The sequence below is a fragment of the Oryctolagus cuniculus genome, chromosome 5, assembly GCF_051225735.1.
Source record: "Oryctolagus cuniculus isolate XC-2025 breed Fujian yellow rabbit chromosome 5, ASM5122573v1, whole genome shotgun sequence".
NCBI lineage: Eukaryota > Metazoa > Chordata > Mammalia > Lagomorpha > Leporidae > Oryctolagus > Oryctolagus cuniculus.
The window spans coordinates 146,164,656-146,177,487 of NC_142871.1; the positions used below are offsets into that span (position 1 = coordinate 146,164,656).

The window sequence follows — 12,832 nt, forward strand, 5'->3', positions numbered from 1 at the left end:
CAGCAGCATCAGCATCACCTGGGAACCTGTTGGAAATGCACATTCTCTAGTCCCACCTTATGTTAGACATGTGGGTGGGGAGACAGGAGCCCAGAAATCTGTGCTTTTTTTCTTTTCTTTCTTTTTTTTTTTTTTTTTTTTTACAGAGTGGACAGTGAGAGAGAGAGACAGAGAGAAAGGTCTTCCTTTGCCGTTGGTTCACCCTCCAATGGCCACCGCGGCCAGCGCACTGCAGCCGGTGTACCACACTGATCCGATGGCAGGAGCCAGGTGTTTCTCCTGGTCTCCCATGGGGTGCAGGGCCCAAGCACTTGGGCCATCCTCCACTGCACTCCCGGGCCACAGCAGAGAGCTGGCCTGGAAGAGGGGCAACCAGGACAGAACCCGGTGCCCCGACCGGGACTAGAACCCTGTGTGTCGGTGCCACAAGGCGGAGGATTAGCCTGTTGAGCCACGGCGCCAGCTCGCAATCTGTGCTTTTAACAGCTATCCACGTGATTGTGACACTCAGGTTTGAAAGCCTTTACTCTGGGAGAAAACTGGTGTTGGTTTCAGAGAGCAAAAGTCTGCTGATTTTAATAGTTTAGACTATTTTCTGTTAAATATATCTGGACAGAATGATGTTTTTTGCAAAGGCTTAAACGATTTCTCTTTGCAAGAGAGAAGTATGAAGACATTCTCTTTTCATATTTTAAAATTCCTTCCTTTGTTTCTTTATTTATAGATCCCAAGATTGCCTGATCATTGCTTTTTGGTCTTTGTTTTAGGATGCACAGGCATCATCCAGACATGATGGACTGTGTAGCCTCAATTTCATGTGTTATTTTGCCTCTTTCACCAATGCATCCACATGGCTTTCCTACCAAAAACCATACTTCTCCCTTTGGGGTTCTCTGACTGGTTCTGTTCCACACAGCATCCAGCAAATCCAAGACTGCATTTTTCTAAGAGGCCCTGCAAAGCCTTTACCCAGAGACCAGCGCCATCAAACTCTGTTACTACAGTGTTCAACATTTCTTCCAATTAATGATATGAAATGTAAAATGCTTTCCCTGAGTTTCTTGAAGATGGCAATAATGAAGCTCTGAAGAAATAGTCAAGGGACTGGGGCTAATTAAAATGCAGTAGGGTATAGAAGCCAAGGTAACCACACTCGCTGTGCCATGTCTCCAGTAATCAGCAGTCCCTGGTTTCTCCACACTAATTGACAGGAGATGCAGGGATCCAGAGTGCACACACTGCGCACGCTAATGGAGTCAGCACGCGCTGCTCAGCCTGCCTGACTTGTCTCATTATCGACCTTGAACCGACAAAGGTCAGAGGACGGTGCTGCTTTCATCAACATGACAGGTGTCTGAGGAGCTTCTCTCTGTAGTCTAATAATTTGGCAGTTGTCTTATTCTGTACATGAATTAGTGATCTGATGCTTGAGGTGTGATGGATAAAAAAGAATCTGTCAGCTCTGGGTAGGGGACATAGCTCTGGGTGTCTGTATTAGTCCCATCGCTAACACAGATCGGAAGATGCATATTGTAGGGGTGCCTTTTGTGTCCTCCCATAGAAAGGGTCTGTATACACTCATTACATCAAAACAGCATTTTCCTAGGAAATTGCTATCTACAGAATAATATTTCACCAAGGTATTAACATTCATGAGTCAATTTCTTTCTACCAAGTAGATGTGGACATCTGACACTTCCAGAGTGGGCATAATGATAACGATAATGAATATTGTTTGAGAAAACTTAAAATCAATTAGGAATATCTCTTGAGCTTACCCCATGTGCTGAAAATGATTATAGCCAGTAAGAGGGTATGTGAAAGAGACAGAAGATAGTACTGTACAGCATATTCTCATATAAGATAGCCACCAAGATAAGTTGAGTATAAATATATTACAAAAATAGACTATTCAAAGAAGCATTTGTGTAAGCATCTTTCTCTACAAAGAAAATAGAGAAGCATGCTATCCTCACATGGCAAAGATCTGAGAACATTTGTATGTCACACTCAAATGGGATACCTTCCTGCAGGAGAACTGCAGACAAGATGAGTGAATTGGGAGGGTGAATGAGTGAGAAAAGACATCTTAATTAGAGAAACAATTGTACACTGCTGAATTCTGATCCAATTTTTCAAGGAGAGGAAAGATATAGATAGGCAGAAGGAAAAGGAGGGTAATTTCTATCGGAGACAAAATCCTGGTACCAAGGGAAAAAGAAAGTATTTTAAATGTTTCCCATTGTTACAGAATATTTTTTCCTCCCTTTCCTCTTGTAGAATTCCTATCTAATCACAAGTTTCACTTCAGAATTAACCACCCGGTTTAACTTTCTTTGAATCTACCCCTAAGGAGTGAAGGTGAGCGGTTCTTCTCTATTGTTTTTTTCACTGTATTGTGGATAGTTTTAGTATCACCTGATTGTATGGGGTTGCAATGATTTATTCCCAGGCTTATCTCTAGGGTGTGATACAACATGGTACAATTCAGTAATTGATGGCATAATTCACAATAATGTTGGAGATAAAGCATAGATTTAAGAATCAGATGGATTGGAGTGGAAATGAGCTCTACCATTCAGGAATTGTTTGTCTTCAGGAGATTTACTTAATTGTGGGAGACTCACTTCCCTCATCTGAAAAATGTGGATAACAGCATCCACCTCATAGGCATGTTGTGAGAATTATGTAAGACACAGCGTTCAGGGTCTCTGTAAATGCCAGTTCTCTTCTCATCCCCCATAATGCCCCAGCGAGAATGTTTACAGTCCTAGAGGGCAGAAACTATGACTTACTCATCTCTGTAGTCCCATTACTTAGCACTGTATCTGGCATAAACAGGTGTTCAATGCAAGTTTGCTGAATTAACCCCAAGTTGCCTAAAATATTCATGTGGACTGATTGCTTTGTTTAAATCAACTACAATTTATTTCATCGTCTTGAAACAATTTATGCTATGCATCATCTGTTGTTTCCTTTATATTTCTTTTACTTTTTATAAGCTTGAAGGAAATTTTAACTTGAGTTTAGCCAAAATTATCCTGAAACTGTTTGTTCAAAAACCATGGGAAAAAAATCTAATTTGTATTAATTTATCTGAGACCAAAATAGAATACTTACTCCAATATTTCTATTCGCATATTTAGAGTTAGCTAACTGTTATGTTTAACATAAATATATGGATATTTCTTTCAGATAGTATAGAAAAATGAGTGTTATTCTAGCAACATAATCATTGCAGAAAAGCCAAACACTGGTTCCATGCATATTTTCACTCTTGGGAAATTTCTAAAACATCTCTCTCAAAATTATATTCTTACCTTATGTAATATTCTTTAATTACTTTTATTGTGATAAAACACATATCACAGAAAATTTACCATCTTTTAAAACTTTTTAAAAAAGATTTATTTATTTATTTGAAAGGCAGAGTTGCAAAGAAAGAAGAAGAGGTAGAGAGAGAGAAAGATCTTCCATTTGCTTTTTCACTCCCTGAATGGCCACAGTGGCTGGAGCTGTGCCAGGCTGAAGCCAAGAGCCTGGAACTCCATCTGGGTCTTGCATGTTGGTGACAGGGGCTCAAGTATTTGGACCATCTTCTGCTGCTTTTCTAGATGCATTAGCAAGAGCTGGATCAGAAGTATAGCAGCCAGGATTGAAACCTTCCCTATATGAGATGCCCACGTTGCAGGCGGTAGCTTAACCTACTGTAACACAACACCAGCCCCACCATCTCAACCATTTGTAAGCATATAGTTCAGGACCATTACGTACATTCACATTGTTTTGCATCCATTAGCCCTAACCATATCAAGAATTATTTTTATCTTGTACAACTGAAACTCTATACTCATGAAACCACAAGTACCCATTCACCACTTCTCTCAGGCCCTGATAATCTCTAATTTTCTTTATTTCTCAGTGATTTTGACTTTGACTTCTCTAATTACCTTCTATGATTGGAACCATATAGTATTTGTCCTTTTGAGATTAGGTGATTTCACTTAGCATGGTGTCTTAAAGGTTGTTGAGTGTGTCTTCAACATGTCAGAAATTTCCTTCCTTAACACTAAATAATAATATTCTGTTTTTCACATTTTGCTTGCCTATTCCTCCACTGGAGAACATTGTTTTCCTTCTAGTCTTTTTTGCTGTTGTGAGTAGTACTGCTGGTAAACATGACGCACACAATCTCTTTGTGTCCCTGTCTTCATTTCTACAGATTTCTGCATCTTGTCATAACTCTATTTTTTGAGGAAATTTCATATGATTTTTTGTAGTGAATGACCATTTTAATTCCCGCCAACAGTACACAATGGCTCCAATTTCTCCACCTACTTGTCATCACTTGTTCTTTTCTCCTTCTTTTAAAAGATTTATTTATTTATTTGAAAGGGAGAGAGTGGGGAGAGGGAGGAGAGAGAGAGAGAAACAGAGATAACTTCCAACTGCTTATTTTCACTCTCCAAATGGTCATAACAGCCATTGCTGGGTCAGACCAGAGCCAGGAGCCGGAAACTCCATTCTAGTTTCTGCATGGGTGGCAAGGACTAAGTGCTTGAGCCTTTATCTGCTGCTTCCCTGGTGTATTAGTAATGTATTAGTAGGAAGCTTGTAGGGAAGTAGAACAGCACACTCAAACTGGCACTTTGAAATGGGATCTGAGTGTGCCAAGTAGTGGCTTAACTTGCTGTACCACAATATCTGACCTCTGTTTATTTTTTCAGAAGTCATTTGGGAGAGAGAGAGAGGGGTTGGGGGGAGAGAGAGACCTTTCATCTGCGGGTTCACTCTCCAGATAGCTGCAACAGCAAGGGCTGGGCCAAGATAAAGACAGGAGCCTGGAGCTTCATCTGGGTCTCTCATGTGGGTACCAGGCGCCCAAATACTTGGGCTATCCCCTGTTGCTTTTCCCAGGCCAGTAGCATGTACTGAGAGTGGAGCAGCCAGGCATGAACCGGTGCCTATATCGGATGCTGGCATTGCAAGTGGTGGCTTTACCTACAATGCTCAAAGTCGCTGTCCCCTCCCCCATTCATTTTCTATAGCAGACATTATTTTTTGTTTAACATTATTTTGATGACCTTCTTTGAACTGCATTCTTTGAGAGCAGATTTGGTTATTGCAATAAGCTGAAGACCATTTTTAGCCAATTTGTTGAATGCTATCATGGAAAATGCAACTACATAGTAATGAGATCTATGAAAAAGCAACTAGTGGTGCTTGGTTAAGGTCTGCTTCCCCAGAGACAGTGCCTTGTAGCTGTGCCCTGCAATGATTGATGGGGCTAACAAGCTCCATCAGCCTCTTCTGTGAAGGCACTAATCTTATTCACAAGGGCGGAGCTTTAGCAATTCCACACAGGATGCACCTTCCAACACCCTCAAACTGGGGTTGGAATTTGAACATAGAAGTTTATGGGGGGAGGGGACGCACATATCCAGACCATTACATGTTATATGAATGTTTATTTCTTAGAGTGCAAAAGTCGGTATAATGATTCTTTTACACTGCTCTCACCTGGTCTTTCTTCTAGGGTTCAGTCTGACTATGATGTGTGGAATGCTATCTTTCCCTTCAGTTTTCCCTATTCTTCTTCCTTTGGATCCTGTATCATTCTGGTGCTGCCTGTTGCGTTCACACAGCCAGGCCCAAGTACCCCAGGTTTTCACATTTGTATATGCCACTTAAATGTATCCCTTGCTAATTAATGCTTTTTTTCTCTCATGGCAGAACTTTGAGACATATTCCTATTTTTGAAGATCTTCTAGGAGAGGAAGCAAGGAGCTACTGAAGAGGTGAAAGGGATTGAAACTCACATCTTGCCAAGCATCTGAATCTCCTTCCTGAGTAAGGAGTGCTCTGGTATTGAGGGGGAAATTCTATAAATTAAGGTGAGAGGAAACTCAGCATTTCATTTTCTGACTTAAAAAGAGCAATAAGGGGATGCCACTGTGGTATGGAGGGTTAAGCCACTACCTATGATAGCAGCACACCATATGAACACCAGTTGAAGTCCTGGTTCCAGTCCAGCTCCCTGTTAATGTGCCTGGGAATGCAGTGGAAGATGGTGTGAGTACATGGGCCCCTGCATCCACACAAGGGACCTGGATGGGGTTCCAGGTTCCTGGCTTCGGCCTGGCCTAGCCATTGTGGTCATTTGGGGATTGAACTAGTGGATGGAAGTTCTCTTCTTTTGTCTCTTCTTTCTCTGTAACTATGTCTTTCAAACAGATGAAAAATAAATCTAAAAAGCAACATAGTAACAAAGCCAATGTGCATCCTAAATTAAGAAATTTAATGAGAACCAAAGGAGCACAAACAAAACACCTCTGGAAAATTAATGCCCAAGAAGCCTGGGAGGATGTCAGGAAGAATGCAGGCTCTCAGATGCTGCTGGAGACAGGACAATATCACTTAGTTTTGTTGGAAAGCAACTTGAAAACACGCGCTACAACCCATTGCTGTGTTTGAGCTTTTTACCTCAACCATTCCACATCTGGACTAATTTAATACTAATTCAAAATGTGAACAACATTATCCATTGCTGTATGATTCATCATTGTAAAAAATGGAGTTAACTTTAAAGAGAATGACCAAATCCAAGCACTTTTACAAATGTATGGAAGAAAATAACTACAAAAATGAAAACAGTGGTCCCACGTGACATTTGAGTATTGGAAGTGGAGCTTGTCCAAATTGGGATGTTATATATCCAAAAGGTATACTGGGTCCTGAATTATTTTTCTATTGGAAAGTGCTTGTCTTGACTTCAGTCCCTTGAAGACAGATTTTAAATTTTGGCCATCATGGAAGCCACATGTTTAGAAGAGTCTCTGATTCATTGTTTGTGTTCACCCAATTTTTTTTTTTTAACATAAAGGAATTTGAAAAGTCTGAGCCTTGTTACTCCACCTAGAAATGAAGACAGAGTGTCATACATCTACACAGGAAGAAGATACAGTAATAACTCCTGCCCCACCATCATACCTGCCAATAAAAAGGGTTCTTCACTAGGTAAATTTTTAGAGTATTTTGAGAACAAAGGAGGACCAAGTACATTCGAATAATTCATGTAGAAAAAATCTGTTCACCCGCTAGTATCAGCAATGTCCAAGTACTCTAAGTATACATGACAGTAGTACAGCATGTATTTATTTATTATGGCATCAACTTTTTAATTTTCTAAGTCTGTGTTCTCAGGAATAATGCCAATGTCCAATTTTCTTTTTAATCGTTTATTAACTAATCATAATATTTATGGCTACAATGTGACATTTCAATACATGTATACAACATGTGCTGATCAAGTCAGGGTAATCAACATTTTACCTTCTTCAACATTACTATACGGTTGGAGGCTTGGAGCTCTAATCTATTTTTTCATAAAATATAGTCTAGGTTATTGTGAACCATAGTCACCCAACTATGTGGTGTAACCTTAGGAACTTATTCCTAGGGTTTAATTGAATTAATCCAAGTTCCTTCCAATTCTCATTTAAATCAACTTCCATTTGTTCCAATTCTTAAAATATGATTTTACTCCTTAGTTCATTGTAAATAACAATATTCATCTACCCAATCCTTAAGTTCCAAAAACACCTGTTTCCCTCTAAAAATACACCTGCTGGGCTCCAAGGCTAATCCCTGCAGTCCTTTTACCTTCCCCATCTTCCCTTCAGTTCCTTCATTCAACAAACCTTTCTCTTTGATTACTCCATTAGTTATTCACCCAATTTTTATTAAGCACCTCATATATGAACGATTATGTTACCTGTTCAAAAAATGTTATGCAACTGCGTGTGCATTAAGCTTGCATTTATGTAAAATGTTCATATAAAATGTTCATATAAAAGAAAGGTGAAACACAAAATTAAAAATTTTTGTTGTCTTGGAATGATATGATTCCAGGTAAGTTGTCCTATTTTTTTCAAGGTTTATCTATTTGAAAGTCATAATTACAGAGAGAGAGAAAGAGAGAGATATAGGGAGAGAGAGAGAGAGAGAGATTGAGATTCCATCCACTGGTTCACTGTCCAGATGAGGGCAACTGCCAGGTCTGGACCAGGCTGAAGCCAGGAGCCTCATCTAAGTCTCCCACATGATTGGCAGGGTTCCAAACACCTGGTACGTCTTCCTCTGCTTTTTCCAAGCCATTACAAGGGAGCTGAATTATAAGTAGAGCAGCTCTGGGACATGAACTGGTGACCATATGGGATATTGGCATTGTAGGTGCTGGCCCCAGGTTGTCCTATTTTTGAAAGTTTCTGTGAAATTGTTTTTTCTCATAACATGAAATTATTTTTTTCCAACAAATGAAGGCAAGAGTTGATTGTGAATTTTGTTCGTGCTATGTCTTGAATGTGGTTTACAATTGTGGTAGTCTCTTGTGCTGAAAGGTTGGTCCTAGCATGGTGACACTGAGGTGGGGCTTAGTGGAACTAATTAAATCATGAGTTTCCATCTTCCTGAATGGAATAATATTGGTTTCTGGACTGGTTTTGGTTCTCACAGGTGCAGATTAGTGGCACTGGTGAGTTAGATCATTGTAAAGAGCAAGGTGGGGGGCCGGCGCCGCGGCTCACTAGGCTAATCCTCCGCCTAGCGGCGCCGGCACACCGGGTTCTAGTCCCGGTCGGGGCGCCGGATTCTGTCCCGGTTGCCCCTCTTCCAGGCCAGCCCTCTGCTGTGGCCCGGGAGTGCAGTGGAGGATGGCCCAGGTGCTTGGGCCCTGCACCCCATGGGAGACCAGGAAAAGCACCTGGCTCCTGGCTCCTGCCATCGGATCAGCGCGGTGCACCGGTCGCATCGCGCTGGCCGCGGCGGCCATTGGAGGGTGAACCAACGGCAAAGGAAGACCTTTCTCTCTGTCTCTCTCTCTCTCACTGTCCACTCTGCCTGTCAAAAAAAAAAAAAAAAAAAAAAAAAAAAAGAGCAAGGTGGGGGCCGGCACTGTTGGTGCAGCGGGTTAAAGCCCTGGCCTGCAGCCCTAGCATCCCATATGGATGCTGGTTGGAGTCCCAGCTGCTCCATTTCCAATCTAGCTCTCTGCTATGGCCTGGAAAAGCAGTGGAGGATGGCCCAAGTGTTTGGGCCCCTGTACCTGCATGGGAGACCCAGAAGAAACTCCTGGCTCCTTGCTTCAGATTGGCTCAGCTTGGGCTGTTGCAGCCATTTGGGTAGTGAACCAGTGTATGGAAGACTTCTTTCTCCCTGTCTGTCTCTACCTCTCTCTGGAACTCTGTCATTCAACTAAATACAATCCTAAAAAAACAAAGAGCAAGCTGAACCCCTACCTGTGTCTTGCTTCCTATATCACCATGTGACCTGTCTCCCCCCGTTAGCATGCATCTGATTCCCTTTGTACTTCTTCAGTATGTCATGATGCAGCTGCGGACCCTTGTTGGAGCTGGTGTTGTACTGTTTAGACTTTCTGTCCACTAGAATCATGAGCCAAATGCAACTTTTCCCCTTAAATCCTTTATAGTGTCAAGTATTCCATTGGAGTAACACAAATGGACTAAAACAACCTGTTTGTTTGTTGTGAGGACAGAAAGACACGCTTAGGGGCATAATCTTTAAGGATGCCTGCCTGTGGCCTTGGTAATACGGGGGAGTGCATGTGTGTTATAGGACCTGGAGGGGTGATTCTTGAGCACTTCATGACTAACGGCATCCTGCTCCTGGTGCTGGGCAGAAATCTCTTTGGCCCAGAGCAAGTAAAGAAGATTTTATACTCTCCATATTCTGCAAGAAGCTGCAGTTATTTCTCAAGGTCAGGTCAGAGAGCAGCCTGAGCATGAGTAATAATAGTCCTCTAAGGGCCTTACATCTCGGCAATGGTTTATAACCATGTAAAGCTGATAATAAAATAATTCCAAAATAAATAAACACTAGGTGCATAAGTGCCCTCAGAGATCACTAAATCTGAATGTGTAAGCTGCAAGTGCAAGGAGCAGATAAAACTTTTTCTTTCTAACAGCCATTAAAGAGGGTGGAAGCACTATTTCAGGGTACATCAAAAAACAAGATGAAAAAAACACTTTCTTTGCCTGGAAAAACAAAGTGTGTCTTGAGTGAAGGTAGAGTGATGCTCCCAACCGTTTCAAAATTTTAGACTATAGTGTATTTCATTGTTCCAATGGATATTTGTTGTGTCCCTACTATGTTCTAGGGATGTTTCAAGGCTTAAGATTATCAGTAAATAATTTGAACAGAATTCCATGGCCTTACATTCTTGTAGGATAAATTGAGGCAACAAACAAATGCATAATTTAATGTATGTAGCATCTTTAATGGCAATAAATAAGGAGAAAAACCAAGCAGTGAGATAGAAGGCAGTTCTGGGGGCAGGGTGCAATTTTAGATGTGGTAGGTAGCCAGTGAAGGTCTCTGAGAAAGTGGTATTTAAGTAAAGAAAGATTGAAAGGGGCCTGAAGGAATAATAATACGGAGATGTTTGATAGAAAACCCTCTAAGAAAGGAAATAGCAGGAGCAGGCATTTAGCCTAGTGGTTAAGGTACCTTTGTCCCATTTTGGAGTACCTGGTTTTAATTCCCAGTTCCAACTCCTGACTTCAGCTTCCTGCTAACATAGACTCCCAGGGGTGGCAGGTAATGGATCAAGTTCTTTGGGTGCCTGCCACACATTTGAGAGACCCTATTTGAGTTCCTAATTCTGAGGTTTTGCTGGACTTTGCAGGCATATTGGGAGTGAGCTAGTGGATGAGAGCTTTCAGTTTATCTGTTTCACTCATTCTGTATCTGTCTTCCTCTCTTAGTAAATGAATAACTTTTAAAATATGATAAAGGAAAGATCAATTATAAGGGCCTTGTGGTAGGAGCTCATGTCATGTTGCAGAACAACAAAAAAGCCAGTGAGGCTAAAGAGAGAGAAACTCAGTGAAGAAGAAGTCAAACCTGTATCTCATCAGGTTATGTGAACTCTTCCTGTCATTATAGTGTCTTTTCCTGTACTCTGAGTGAAATGGAGGACTATAGGATGCTGAGCACTGAAGTGAGATATTTAACTTACCTTCACCAAGATCTGAGTTCAGAATTATTGAAAATGGAAACCAATTAAGAGGTTCTTTTTTCTTTTCTTTTCTTTCTTTCTTTCTTTCTTTTTTTTTTTTTGCAATAAGAAGGAATATATAGTGTTTTGCTGAGGGTAATTGTACTGACAAACATAAGAAGCAGTCAGTTTCTCAATATGGCTTGAAGGCAGATCTTATTTTTAGGGTATGAATGAAGTAGAGGAATTGATGATGATGCTATATTTTTTAGTCATACAACTAAGAAGAGCAATTTTGTCATTTTTTAGATGCAAAGTTTTAGTGAGGATGTGGAAGAACTAGAACTCATCTGTGGCTGATGGTAATGTAAAATGGCACAACCACTTTGGAAAGCAAGTTGGTAATTCCTTACATATTTAAAACATGACCATCTCACCCATGTACAGTAGAGCTTAAAGTAATCACAGATCATTAAAGATATAGTAGTGGTAATTTTTCATTCAGTGTTTGTTTATAAGCCATTGTCTATATTCCCACTGAATTAGGCTCTTTTTGCTCTTTATTTGTTAAACTTCCTATTTGATGAAAGAGTAAGCCTTCTTACTGTAATGTAGTTTTAAAATATGTTATTTCAAAAAAAGGGAGAAGGAAAGAGGGTCAGAGGGGCTGGAGGAGGGAAGAAGGAAATATTCTTAGAATTGTATCTACAAATCACATTGACTCTGTTAAAAACAAATTAAAATTAAAACAAACAAAAAAGAAGCCCAGCCAATAAAAAAAAACACAACAGAACATGTACTTACTATATTAACAGTCATTCCATTTCTAAGTACTGACCAAGGTGAAGTGAAAGTTATGTTCCCACAGAAACCTGTGCACTAACCTTTACGGTGGCATTCTTGTATCTATTCCCAAACCATGAAAATAACCTAGAAATCCTTCCTTTGGGGCATTAGTTAGTGAACTGTTACATAAATACACTGGAATACTGCTAAACAATACAAAGGAACAAATTGCTGATTATATAAAAGCATGGATACCCTGTGAAAGAAGCCAGACTCAAAGTGTACAGCAATTTCCCTTTCTGTGCGGTTTTGCTGTCCACATTTTCAGTTAATCATGTTCAATCACATTCAAGCATGAACTAAAAATATTAAGTGGGCCCAATGCCATCTCACTACTCCAAGTGATCAATTTCAGTTCACAATTGATCATAATGAAAGGACTAAGAGTCAAAGGGAGCACATAAACAAGTCTAGTATCTGCTAACACCAACCGATAGAATAAATAAAGGGGAGAGTGATCCAACATGGGAAGTGAGATACTCAGCAGACTCATAGAATGGCGGATGTCCTAAATAGCACTCTAGCCTCAGAATCAGCCCTAAAGGCACTCGGATCTGGCTGAAAAGCCCATGAGAGTATTTCAGGCATGGAAAGCCAAGACACTCTGGCAAAAAGATCTCTGTGAGTGAGATCCCAGTGGAAAGAACAGGTCTTCAAAGAGGGAGGTGCCTTTCTCTGAAGGGAGGAGAGAACCTCCACTTTGACTATGACTGTGTCTAAACAAGATAAGAGTCGGAGAACTCAAGGGGCTTCCATAGCCTTGGAAACTCATAACTGGTGCATAGGGAGATTACTGATGCCATAAACAGGAGTGTCAATTTGTAAAGTCAACAACAGGAGTCACTGTGCACTTACTCCTCATGTGGGATCTCTGTCCTTAACGTGCTGTACACTGAGGCTTAATGCTATAACGAGTACTCAAACAGTATATTTCACTTTGTGTTTCTATGGGGGTGCAAACGACTGAAATCT

General features: G+C 40.7%; 1 long non-coding RNA gene across 4 annotated transcripts in view; it reads left to right on the forward strand.

Moving 5' to 3' along the window:
- The window catches only part of LOC149126780 (uncharacterized), a 131,335-nt gene that overhangs the window by 32,486 nt on the left and 86,017 nt on the right, over positions 1-12,832 (forward strand). For 3 of the 4 annotated variants that reach the window (XR_016234751.1, XR_016234753.1, XR_016234754.1), the window contains one exon: positions 5,734-5,894. This is a non-coding gene — a long non-coding RNA (uncharacterized LOC149126780). Of the gene's footprint in view, positions 1-5,733; positions 5,895-11,323; positions 11,476-12,832 lie in introns of those variants that run through there. The other variant, XR_016234756.1, reaches the window with a different exon arrangement.